Source organism: Macaca fascicularis, chromosome 1 (genome assembly GCF_037993035.2).
Source record: "Macaca fascicularis isolate 582-1 chromosome 1, T2T-MFA8v1.1".
Taxonomy (NCBI): domain Eukaryota; kingdom Metazoa; phylum Chordata; class Mammalia; order Primates; family Cercopithecidae; genus Macaca; species Macaca fascicularis.
The window spans coordinates 85,979,961-85,991,623 of NC_088375.1; positions in this window are offsets into that span (position 1 = coordinate 85,979,961).

The window sequence follows — 11,663 nt, forward strand, 5'->3', positions numbered from 1 at the left end:
GATAGTGTAAAGGGGATAGTGTAGGGGGATAGCGTAGGAGGGATAGTGTAGGAGGACAGCATATAGAGATAGTGTAGGGGGGATAGCGTAATAGGAACATAGTGTAGGGGGATAGCATGGGGGATAGCCTAAGGGTATAGCGTAGTGGGGACAGCATAGGGGGATAGAGTAGTGGGGACAGCATAGGCAGACAGCACAGAGGGATATCATTGGGGGATAATGTAGGGGGATAGTGTTGGGGGATAATGTAGGGGGATACTGTGGGAGGAACAGTGTAGGGGGAATAGTGTGGGAGGGATAGTGTAGAGGGGATAGTGTAGGCAGATAGTGTAGGGGGATAGCATAAGGGGATAGAATAGGGGGATAGCGTAGGGGGGATAGCATGGGGATATCATGGGGGATAATGTAGGGGGATAGTGTGGGGGGAAGAGTGTAGAGGGATAGTGTAGGGGGGATAGCTTAGGGGGATAGAGTAGGGGGAGAGTGTAGGGAGATAGTGTAAGGGGGATAGAGTAGAAGGATAGGGTGGGGGATAGCGTAGAAGGATAGGGTAGGGGGATAGCATAGGGGAGATAGCGTAGGGGAATAGCATAGGGGAGATAGCGTAGAGGGACAGCATAGTGGTGATAGCATAGGGGGATAAGGGATAGCGTAGGGGGATAGTGTACAGGGATAGTGTAGGGGGGATAGATTAAGGGAATAGAGTAGAAGGATAGTGTAGGGGGATAGTGTGGGGGGATACTGTAGGAGGGATAGCGTAGGGGGTAGTGTAGCGGGGATAGTGTAGGTGGATAGCGAAGGGGTAATAGCGTTGGGGGATGGCATAGCAAGGATAGCGTAAGGGGATAGCATAAGGGATGGTGTAGGGAGAGAGCGTAGGGAGGATAGCATGGGGGATAGTGTAGAAGAAAACCGTAGGGGGATAGAGTAGGGGAGATAGCATAGGGGGATAGTATCGGGGTATAGTGTAGGGGGATAGCGCAGTAGGGATACCATAGGGGGATAAGGTAAGGGATAGTGTAGAGGCATAGCGTAGGGGGGATGGGGTAGGGGAATAGTGTAGGGGGGATAGTGTAGGGGGATAGTATGGGGGGACAGTGTATGGGGAGAGGGTAGGAGGATAGTGTAGGGTACAGTGTAGAGGAATAGTGTAGAAGGAGAGTGTGGGGGGTAGCATTGGAGGATAGTGTAGGGAGGATAGTGCAGAGGGATTGTGTAGAGGGATAGCATAGGGGGATAGCATTGGGTGATAGTGTAGTGGGATAGTGAAGGGAGGATAGTGTTGAGGGAGAGTGTGGGGGATAGTGTAGGGGGATAGTGTAGGGGAGAACGTAGGGAGGAGAGTGCAGGGGATAAAGTAGGGGGATAGTGCAAGGGAAAAGTGCACGGGGATGGTACGGGGGATTGTGTAGGGGGATAGCGTGGGGGGGTAGCAGAGAGGGGATAGTGTCGGGGGAATAGTGTAGGGGAAGAGTGTAGGGGGGATAGTGTAGGGGAAGAGTGTGGGTGGGATGGCGTACGGGATATTGTAGGGGGATAGTGTACAGGGAGAGTGTAGGGAGATAGCGCAGTGGGAGAGTGTGGGGGGATAGGGTAGGGGGATAGTGTAGGGGAGATAATGTAGGATACAGTGTAGGGGGATAGTGTACTAGGATAGCGTAGGGGGGATAGCATATGCAGAGAGTGTAGGGGGGATAGAGTAGGGGGATAGTGTAGGGGGGATAGTGTAGCAGGATAGCATAGGGGGACAGTGTCGGCGGGGGGACAGAGTAGTGGGATAGCATAGGGGGTAGAATGGGGGGACAACAAAGGGGATAGCGTAGGGGAGATAGCATAGGGGTATAGTGCAGGGGTATAGCATAGTGGGGACAGTGTAGGGGATAACGTACGGGGGATAGAGTAGGGGGAATAGCATGGGGGCATACCATAGTGTAGGGGGATAGCATAGGGGGGTAGTATAGATAGTGTAGGAGGGATAGTGTAGGGTGATAGTGTAGGGGGAGAATGTAGGGTGATATAGCAGGAGGAATAGTGTAGGGGGATAGTATAGAGGGATAGCGTACGGGAGAGAGTGTAGGGCGATAGTGTAGAGGGATGGTGTAGGGGGATAGTGTAGGGAGGGGTAGTGTAGGGGGGATAGTGTAAAGGGAGAGTGTAGGGTGATATTGCAGAAGCAATAGTGTAGGGTATACTGTAAGGGGATAGTATGGGGGAGAGTGTGGGTGATAGTGTAGGGGGTAGTGTAGGGGAGTAGTGTAGGGGATAGTGTAGGGCAATAGTGTAGTAGGGTGATATTGCCAGGGTGATAGTGTAGGGTATCGTGTAGGGGATGCTGTAGAGGGATAGTGTGGGGGGATAGTGTAGAATGATAGAGTAGGGGGGACAGTGTACGTGGGAGAGTATAGGGGGATAGTGTGGGGAGATAGTGTAGGGTGATAGTGTAGGGTGATATTGCTGAGGCTATAGTGTAGGGGGTGCTGTAGAGGGATACTGTAGGGGGGAGAGTGTAGGAGGGATGGTTTAGGGTGATAGTGTAGAGGGATAGTGTAGGGGAATAGTGGAGGGGAACAGTGCAGGCGGGATACTGTACGGGGATACTATAGGTGGAGAGTGTAGGTGGATAGTGAAGGGGGATAGTGTGGGGCATAGTGTAGGTGGATAGTGTAGGTGATAGTGTAGAGGGATATTGTAGTGGGGATAGTGAAAGGGAATAGTGTAGGGGGACACTACAGGTGGATAGTGAAGGGGGATAGTGTGGGGTATAGTGTAGGGGGATAGTGTAGGGGATAGTGCAGGGGTCACAGTGCTGTTGGGGTGTCAAGGCACCGTGCTCAGTGTCCATGATGGTTTGTGTACTTTGTGTCTGGGGCATCACTTGGGAATCCTGCAGACGCAGAGTCCTGGTCACCTCCCCATTTCTGTGTCACTTGGCCTGCCTCAGGTGGAGGGTCAGAGGCCAGTCTGTTCCCTGTTAGTGTGGGCACTTTCCTGGGCTGTGCCTAACCATAGGTGGCTCTGCTCAGGCCATCCTGGCTCAGTGCTGCCTAAAGGTGTGCAGTTGGCCACAGCCCACTCTGAGTTGCTTCTTTGCGGGCTGGTCCAGAGTCAGGGAGGAGATCTGGCGCCTGCCTCTGTCCCCTGTTCTGCGGCCTGGGACTGATAAGCAGCCTCCACCTTTATGGCATGAATCCCACCCTGGCCCCTTGGACATCGTGGCCTGCCGTGTAGCACAAGGGGCTTCCCTGGGCTTCCACACCATCAGCCCGGGGTGATGCCTGGCTCCCAGGCTCCAGGCCATGTGCCTAGTCAGCAAATGGGGCCCCTTAACTAGCCCTCAGTATGGCTGCTGTCTGCACCTGCAAGTCCATTGCACCAGTGCATCGGTCGTTTAGATGTTTCCCAGCTGTTGCCAAGGGTTCATTTCTCTCCTGGATCACAAGCACCCCTGTGTGCCAGGTGCACAGGGCCTCCTCCCACCACCTGCCTACTTACTCAGACTCTGAGGAGGCCTCTGGCTGGACCACAGCCCTGGGAGGCCCAGATGGGTGCCTAGGCTCTGGGTGGGTGGCTGTCCTGTGGGCCACAGTGACACTCTGTCACCTCCTCATCTATCACCCCCTCCATTGGGACAGAAGGGGGCCCAGCACTCCCTGACTGCTTAGTTCCTCTTTGTGCTCCTTCTGCTCCAAGGAGTCTGGCTCCCTCACTGCGGCCGAGCCCCAGGGCATACGCTGAGAGGGCAGTGCGACAGCCCTCCCCTGCCCTCCGTGCCAGCCTCCCTCAAGGGGCCACCCACCCTCTGCATGTTCCTGTGGCACCCAGAACCTTCCACGGCAGCCCTGGCTACTCCCTGCCTCCTGAGAAAGGGGTCTCCCGGGTGTAGGTGTGTAGCTGGGCCTGCAGGTGATGGGCAGTGGAGTGGGAGAGGGCAGGGTCACTGTGCAGTCACCTGGGAGCCGTGGGCAGCACCCAGACCCCCAAGGTAGGAGTTAGAAGCTGACACAAGTAGGCCAGGACAGGCCAAGGTACTCTGGTGTCCCAGAGCCAGCTTCGCCCTCGCCCTCCCATGGTGGGAACACTGGGGCCCATCAGTTCAGGGTGTCCAGAGGGAGTCTCCTTTTCATTAAGGCCCCAGCAATGAGCAAGGTCCCCCACCTAGGCTGGTTGCAAGCTGCAGTGACAGGTATGGGGGCTGGGGGCCCCTGGGGCATGGTTCTGCCCACCCCGGTAGCCCAGGCCTTGGGCACAGGTGGGGCATAGGCAGGCGGGTGCTGGCAGCAGATGCTAGGAAGACAACAATGCCTTCAGCTGGGCTTTTTAATTAACCTCAGTCGCCCCTCCTGAAGGGCCCCAATTAAGAGAAGAATGCACGGTAGAGTGGGGTCATGCTCGGGGCGGGTTTCAATTAAAGCTCTGTGGCCTGGGCAGGAGCGCCCCCGCCTGACTGCCTCCTCCCCTGTTTTTGTGCTGGGCAGCCATGCACCTCCAATGGGTGCTGCAGGCCTCTCCTCCTCCCGCCTGTCAGGCCCCAGACCAGCCAGCCCCTCTCTGAGCCACTGTCCAGTCCTGGCATAGTCCCACCCGCCTGCTGGTTCAAGCATTGGCTGAGCTTGAGGACATGGTGTGTCCACAGCAAAGGTAGACAGAAATCACACGAGTAACCATGTCAGATGTGCACATGCCATGAAGAAAGCAGGTGAGGGAGGGACAGAGGGAGACAGAGAGGGCTAGGCCACCATGCCCAGGACAGGAACCTGCAGGAGGCGGGCAGGGAATGCATCTGGAGGGTGGGCCCTGTGGACAGGAGCAGGGGCCTGGCTGAGCAGCTGAGGGGTCAGCCTGTGGACATCCACACGCAAGAATGAGAGGGAAGACAGACATGTCTCCCGAGAAGATCTATAAACAGCAGCAGGCACATGGAAAGACGCTCAAAGTCGCGAGTCCTTCAGGACACGCAAACCAAAACCACCACGAGACACCAGGTCACCCCATCAGGATGGCAGCTATTAAAGAAACAAACAAAAAAAAGTCACTGGATGCAGTGGCTCTCGCCTATAATCCCAGCTACTCAGGAGGCTGAGGTGGGAGGATCACCTGAGGCCAGGAATTTGAGATCAGCCTGTGCAACATAGTAGGACACAGTCTGTACAAGAAAAAATATATTAATTAGCTGGCATGGTGGTGCGTGCCTACCATCCTAGGTATTCAAGAGGTTGAGGTGGGAGAATTGCTTGAGCCCAGGAGGCGGAGGCTGTAGTGAGCTAAAATCATGCCACTGTACTCCAGCCTGGGTGACAGAGCAAGACCCTGTTTTAAAAAATTTAAATTCTTTTTAAAAGGTTAAAATGGTAAGTCCTATGTTATGGGTGTTTTACCACAATTTTTAAAATGAGAAAAATTTGAGGACAGAGGGCTGTGGGTATGGGGGGTTTTCAGCCGCACTCAGCAGAACAGGGGCTGCGTGGGGCTTCTGTGCAGGGACCCACACCACGGGCCTGGCTCCCCACAAGACCCCCAGCCTCACACAATGGGGTGTGCCCCAGGACTGGGAGCCACACATTCACGGGTCCCACCACAAAAGTACATGCGTCCAAGAATAGCAGCTGGACAGGGCTACCAGGCAGGCATGTGTGTCCTGCTTTGTTCAGGGCATCTTTGCATTAATCACCACTGCAGGACCAACATTCTCCACAACTGGCTTCCTTTAGAAACACCTGTCCTTGGGAGCAATGAACGAAGGAAGGGTCTCCTCCAGGGTCACCATGAGCACTCTCCTCTGCCCGAGCCACGCCCCCTGGCCAGCCCCGACTCTCTCTCTCAAACCTGTGCGCCAAGGACTCCCTCCCCAACAAGGCTTGTGCTGGGGGATCCCCTTGGTTCTTCTGGGGATTCGGGATACAGTGTGCCCAGGAAGGGAGTAGTCTGATCCTAGTAGCCAGAGTCACTGTGGCAACAGGTGACATCAAAGCCCAGCAGCCCTGAGCCTTACATGGGACCCAACCTGCTCTCAAACTCACCCATGGGGGAGATACACGCCTGGCTGGGCAGGTCAGGTGGCTGCCTGCAGAAAACTCATGACCCTGAGGCTGTGTGGGCAGACACTCCATGCAGGGGTGCAAATAGGATCATCTGAGGAACCCCAGTGCTTTTAGCCCCAGGTATTTGACTCTCCCAGCCTTGGCACCAGACATGAGGGAAGGAGGTGTACTGGCATCACAGGGTGGCCACAGCAAGTTACCACAACCTGGGTGGCTCACAGCAGCAAGGGAGTTATTTCCTCGCAGCTTTGCAACCAGAAGCCCCACATTGAAGTGTCCCGGGCATGCTGTCTCCAAAGGTTCTGGGGAGGACCCTGCACAGCCTCCTCCAGCTCCTGGTGGCTCAGGTGCCTCAGGCACATGGCCACACACTCCAGTTTCCGCCCTGTCCTCTCACGGCTGGTTCCCCATCTGTGCATCTCAGATCCCCTCCCCTTTCTCTTAGATGATCGCCTGTCACGGGTCCAGGGCCCACCTTAATCCAGGATGCCCTGGTGTCAACGTCACTCATTGAGGACATCTGCCAAGACCCTGGTTCCACAGGAGGTCCTGCTCCAAGGCTCCAGCTGGACTTGAAGGGGGGTGCCCAACCTACCCCACCACAAAGCCTTCGAGGTAAACCCAGGCACTGACACCTCAGTTGAGACCTTAGAGCAGAACCAGGTTGCCATGGAGCCCAGGGTCCTGCTTCCCAAGAACTGTGAGAGACGAATCTATGTGGACTGCCGTTTTAAACCACTAACGTTTGCTGGAATTTGTCACCAAGCCTTGGACCACATACCGGGACCAACAGTTCCCCTCTCCCCAAACAAGACACGGGCTGTTCAGAATCCAGTGCCTTTGCTGCGGACTGCTGTGTCCTCTGGGTCCTGTCTGCCCTATGTGGAACAAGATCCATTTGGTTTTTTGTTCTTTTTTTGTTGGAAACAGAGACTCGCTGTCACCCAGGCTAGAGTGCAGTGGCATGATCAAGGCTCACTGCAGCCTCGAACTCCTGACCTCAAGTGATCCTCCCACCTCAGCCTCCTGAGTAGCTGGGAATATATATACATCACGACACCCAGCTAAGTTTTTAATGTTTTGTAGAGACGGGGTCTCACTGCGTTGGCCATGCTGGTCTCAAATTCCTGAGCTCAAATGATCCTCCTGTCTCAGCCTCTCAATGTGCTGGGATTACAGGCTGAGCTACCATGCCTGGCCACTTTGATTTTAGTGTCCTTCTCTGGGGTGGTGAAAAGTTGACCACCCTACAGGAGTCCCCAATATCGTCCTGAGACATTACTGCTCCGTGCAGCCCCCAAGCTGGGGAGGTCACACACAGAGTGAGTCTGTGACGAATCTTGGAGACAAGGCCCCCAGCCCAGGCGTACCCCTCCTGCTAGCCTCTGCCTAGAAGCTTGGAAGGTGGAGAGGAAGCCCTGAAAGAGAGGTACAGACTCCAGTCCCCTAAAACCTGGAGGTGGGTCTCAAAGGAACAGCTTTACCCAAGGGGAGCCCAGCAGTCACCTTCACAATGTGCCTCTCCCTTTCCCCCATCCCTGGGGGCTGGCCCCTTTCTCACTCCCCACCCCACCACCTCATGGGAACGTCACCCAGGGGTTGCCATGGTCCCATGCCCTGGTCAGCCACCTGCTGGTGTCCTCATCACACCTCCATGTGGAACCTCTCTCACACCCAACTACAGGCCTCAGCCAGATGAGACTCCTGCCCCTTCACCCACACTGCCCTTCCCAAACGGGGCACACTCAGTCATTCTCTAAGGACAAAGGGAACCCCCCCAACCGGCTTTCCTCACCAACACATCTCTCCCATCTCTGACTTCCTGCCACATAAGGCTCGCCTTAAACAAGCCTTACTTGATGCCAACATCCCCTGACAAGCAGAGCCTTTTGTCAAAAGTCTGCTTAGCCTCTTGTGTGCCCACAGCAATGGTAGCTCACTGCCAAGATGCTTCTACATTTGGAGCTGCAATCTGTTCTTCTGTGTTGGCCCCGGCCACTAGGCTGGCTGTGTCCCCTGCCACAGACACCCTGTCTGTCCCCCAGTCCCTGGTTGCCCCCAGAGAGCTCTGACTCAAAAAGGCCCTAGAGTAAAGTAGCTCCACACCTTCAGCTATGTCTTTTCAAATCCCTGGGGCAGCACCCAGTTCATTCCCAGGGCTCTGAGCTCAGATACAGGTCTCGACAGTGGCCAAGGAGATCCCAGGCAGGCCCCGAGCTGTGGGGCAAAGTTGGTCACTTTACAGAATCCCAGGTTCTGACGTCCAGCCTGGAAGTAGACGGGAAAGATCCCTCTCCCCCAGGATCCCCCCGGGGTCTCAAGGCTCAAATGGCCATTATCATGCCACTCTACTCCATCTGGGGTGACAGAAGGAAGGAGGGAGGGAGGGAAGGAGGGAAGGAAGGCAAGGTATTACGGTGGGGAGTTGGCAGGCAGACAACTTGCCAAAGTCTCACGGGCAGAAGGGAGTGTCTGAAAGTAGGCAGAGGCCCACAGTCAGGGCCACTATCTGAGTCCAGGACAGGGAGAAGGCTCATGTGTGCAGGCAGGCACCACTCTAGCCAAGTAGGGTTTCACCAATGCCTAAGATAAGTGATGCACAGGACTGGAGAAATGGCGTCATCAGACACTTTAAGACTTGTGGCATGTCACTTTGGGGATGCCATGTATTTGTTATCCTGATGGCAGGAGTGGATCAGTACGTGTACCCAGAGTCAGAACTTCTTTTGTTATTAGCACCTGAAATGTTAAAACCAGGCCACCTCTGTCACTTCAGTTGATCAGGGAGTTTAAACAGTATTTCCAGCCGGGCGTGCTAGTGCCCCCCTGTACTGCCAGCACTTTGGGAGGCTGGGTTAGGAAGGTCACTTTCCCAGGAGTTCAAGACCAGCCCAAGAAACACCTTGTCTTTAAAAATAAAAATAAAAAAGAGAAAAATATCTTTACAGATTTCATGCAACAGCTCTGAGATGAAAAGTTCTGATATTTCAGCAACAAAAACCACAGGTACTGCTAATACTGCTTTTTGGGAATGCTGCTTGCATTCAAGATGGGAGGAAATGCTAAATGTCACCCAGAGGTTAAGAAGAGCCAAGATGTGCTTTTCTGCAACCCCTCCCCAGGGTGCTCACCTCACTGGCTCCCCATTTGTCCACCTAGGCATGACAAGAGGCTGGAACCAGACAGAAAACAGTCCTTGCCCTGAGAAGCCAGCCTGCCTGGGAAAACAAGGTCCCCCGAGAGCTAGTCCAGAGGAGGGGCATGTGCAGCTCTAGGCTTTCATCTGAGGTTTGGAGGGCTGGCAATGAGATGGGGAAACTGAGGCTGGAGTATTAGGGGAAACAGGTGATGCTTCAAAAGGACCAGAAGTCAGAGGAATATGAGCTAACTCCCTGGAGTTCACGGAACTCAACTGTAATTTCCTAAGCCATTATGTAGTGCAGGCAATCCCCTGGAACCCCCACCACTGGCCACCAGCTTCCCGAATGACCCCAGACCCCAGCCCAGGCTCAGAAGGCAGGGCAGGGCCACCCTGAGCTGGGAGGTGGGGGCCTCTCCCAGGGCCCATGCAGTCAGAACAGCCATAATAATTCCTGTGGCATGCTCCAGGTCCTGTAGTGTGACCAGCCAGAGGGTAGGCTTTGGGTATGGGTCTGGGGGAGAAGGAAACAGGGCCAGGCAGAGGGGACAGCAAGGTCCTATCCCCGCCTCACCCCCCAGAGACGTCTTTAAGGGTATGAATTCTTCCTGCCACAGGTCTTAGCGGTTGAGTGTTTGGACTAAGTCCTGAGCGTGACGAGAAAGTACTGATTCTGGTGGAGGCAGTGCCACCCCGCAGAATGCCCTGGCATCTTGCAGTATGATTCTCCAGCTTTAGCCCATCTATAGTCTCCCAACAGAGAGAGCCGGCAGAGCAACCATGTGGGAGACAGAGTGGGGCAGGAAATCCAGAGAGGAGAACTCTGTCCTGGGATGCCTGGTGTAGTAGTGAGCTGCCCATCACTGGAGGAATCCAAGATAACATTGCAGTCTGCAGAGGCACCAAAGCGCTTGTTCCCCAAGAGGGAGGGCAGGGCTGGGGAAAGACTAAAGGTGTTGGCAATAAGCAGACTTGGGCATGGAGTAGTCAAGCTTCAGAGGGGTTTCATCCTAGCTGGGTGACATCAGGTACATGTGAGACCTCTCTGAACATCTGTGACCTGGCTCAAATGCCGCACACTTCATAGTCCTGCACTCAGAGGTTGACCAAAGTGCCTGCCAGGCCTGAGGTGGGCTGGGGTCCCCTTCACCTAGCCACAATGGCTGCCTACTAGGTCTCCAACATGGGTATTCCCGCTTCTTTGCTCCAGACAGCTCATCTGTCCCTCTAGCCGCATTCCCTAGGAGGCCAGCCCGTTCCGTTGTTTGGCATCCGTGTCTCTGACCTGGTTCTCAGGTGCAGCCACCCCCAGAAGAGAGAAGCCCAGCCCCACCTGAGCTGGCATCTTTGAGACTGACAGCGGAGGCAGCCACAAAGGCTGGAGGGTCCCTGTCCAGCCTGGCCCCCAATGCCCTCCCTCTAGCCAGCTCATCCCACCCCTCTTGGCTAAACCTCATCTGATCCCAGGGACCTCAGAGTAGAGAGAAAGGGATCCCTACTCCCTAGGCAGTGTTGGGAGAGCACCAGGGCCTCAATTTCCCCAGGAAATCACTGCCTGACACTTCTTAGCTCCCTAGTGGGTCTCCTTCCAGGGGCAGAAATCTGGGTGTGACTACCTGGGCTCCCCTGCGCCTGTCTGGCTTGAAGACATCACTTTTGTCCTGGTGGTGGTGGGGAGGCCAAACCAGGAGCACAGAATCAGCGGAAAGGGACTTTTAAAAAAATTATTATTATTTGCAGACAGGGTCTCACTCTGCCACCCAGGCTGGAGTGCAGTGGCAGAGTCCTAGGTCACTGTAACCTTGAACTTCTGGGCCCAAGCGATCCTCCCACCTCAGCCTCCCAAGTAGCTGGAACTACAGGTGTGTGTCACCATACCTGGCTATCTTTGTAAAATTTTTGTAGAGATGGGGTCTCATCATGTTGCCCAGGCTGGGGAAGGTACATTTCTTAACCCTAGGGCTGTGTATACAGAAATCCATTTTATTACTTTTTAAACTGTGCATGTATCTGACATACACTCTTTCCTGTCTGCATTTTTTCACATTTAAAATAAAATATTTTAAAGGGGCCAGGCACGGGGGCTCACACCTGTAATCCCAGCACTTTGGGAGGCCAAGGCGGGTGGATCACCTGAGATCAGGAGTTCGAGACCAGCCATGGCCAACATGGTGAAACCCTGTCTCCACTAAAAATACAAAAATTAGTTGGGCGTAGGGGCAGGCGCCTGCAATCCCAGCTACTTGGGAGGCTGAGGCAGCAGAATTGCTTGAACCCAGGAGGCGGAGATTGCAGTGAGCCAAGATTGTGTCACTGCACTCCAGTATGGGCGACAGAGCAAGATTCCATCTCAAAAAAAGAAAAAAAAAAATAGAGTATTTTAAAGGAAGGGGAAGCAGGCTCTGGTTCCCACACAATCCCCACTCAGTGACACTGGAGCCACCCCTGGCCATGCTCTGCCATCAGAGAACCAAAGCCAGGTCCCT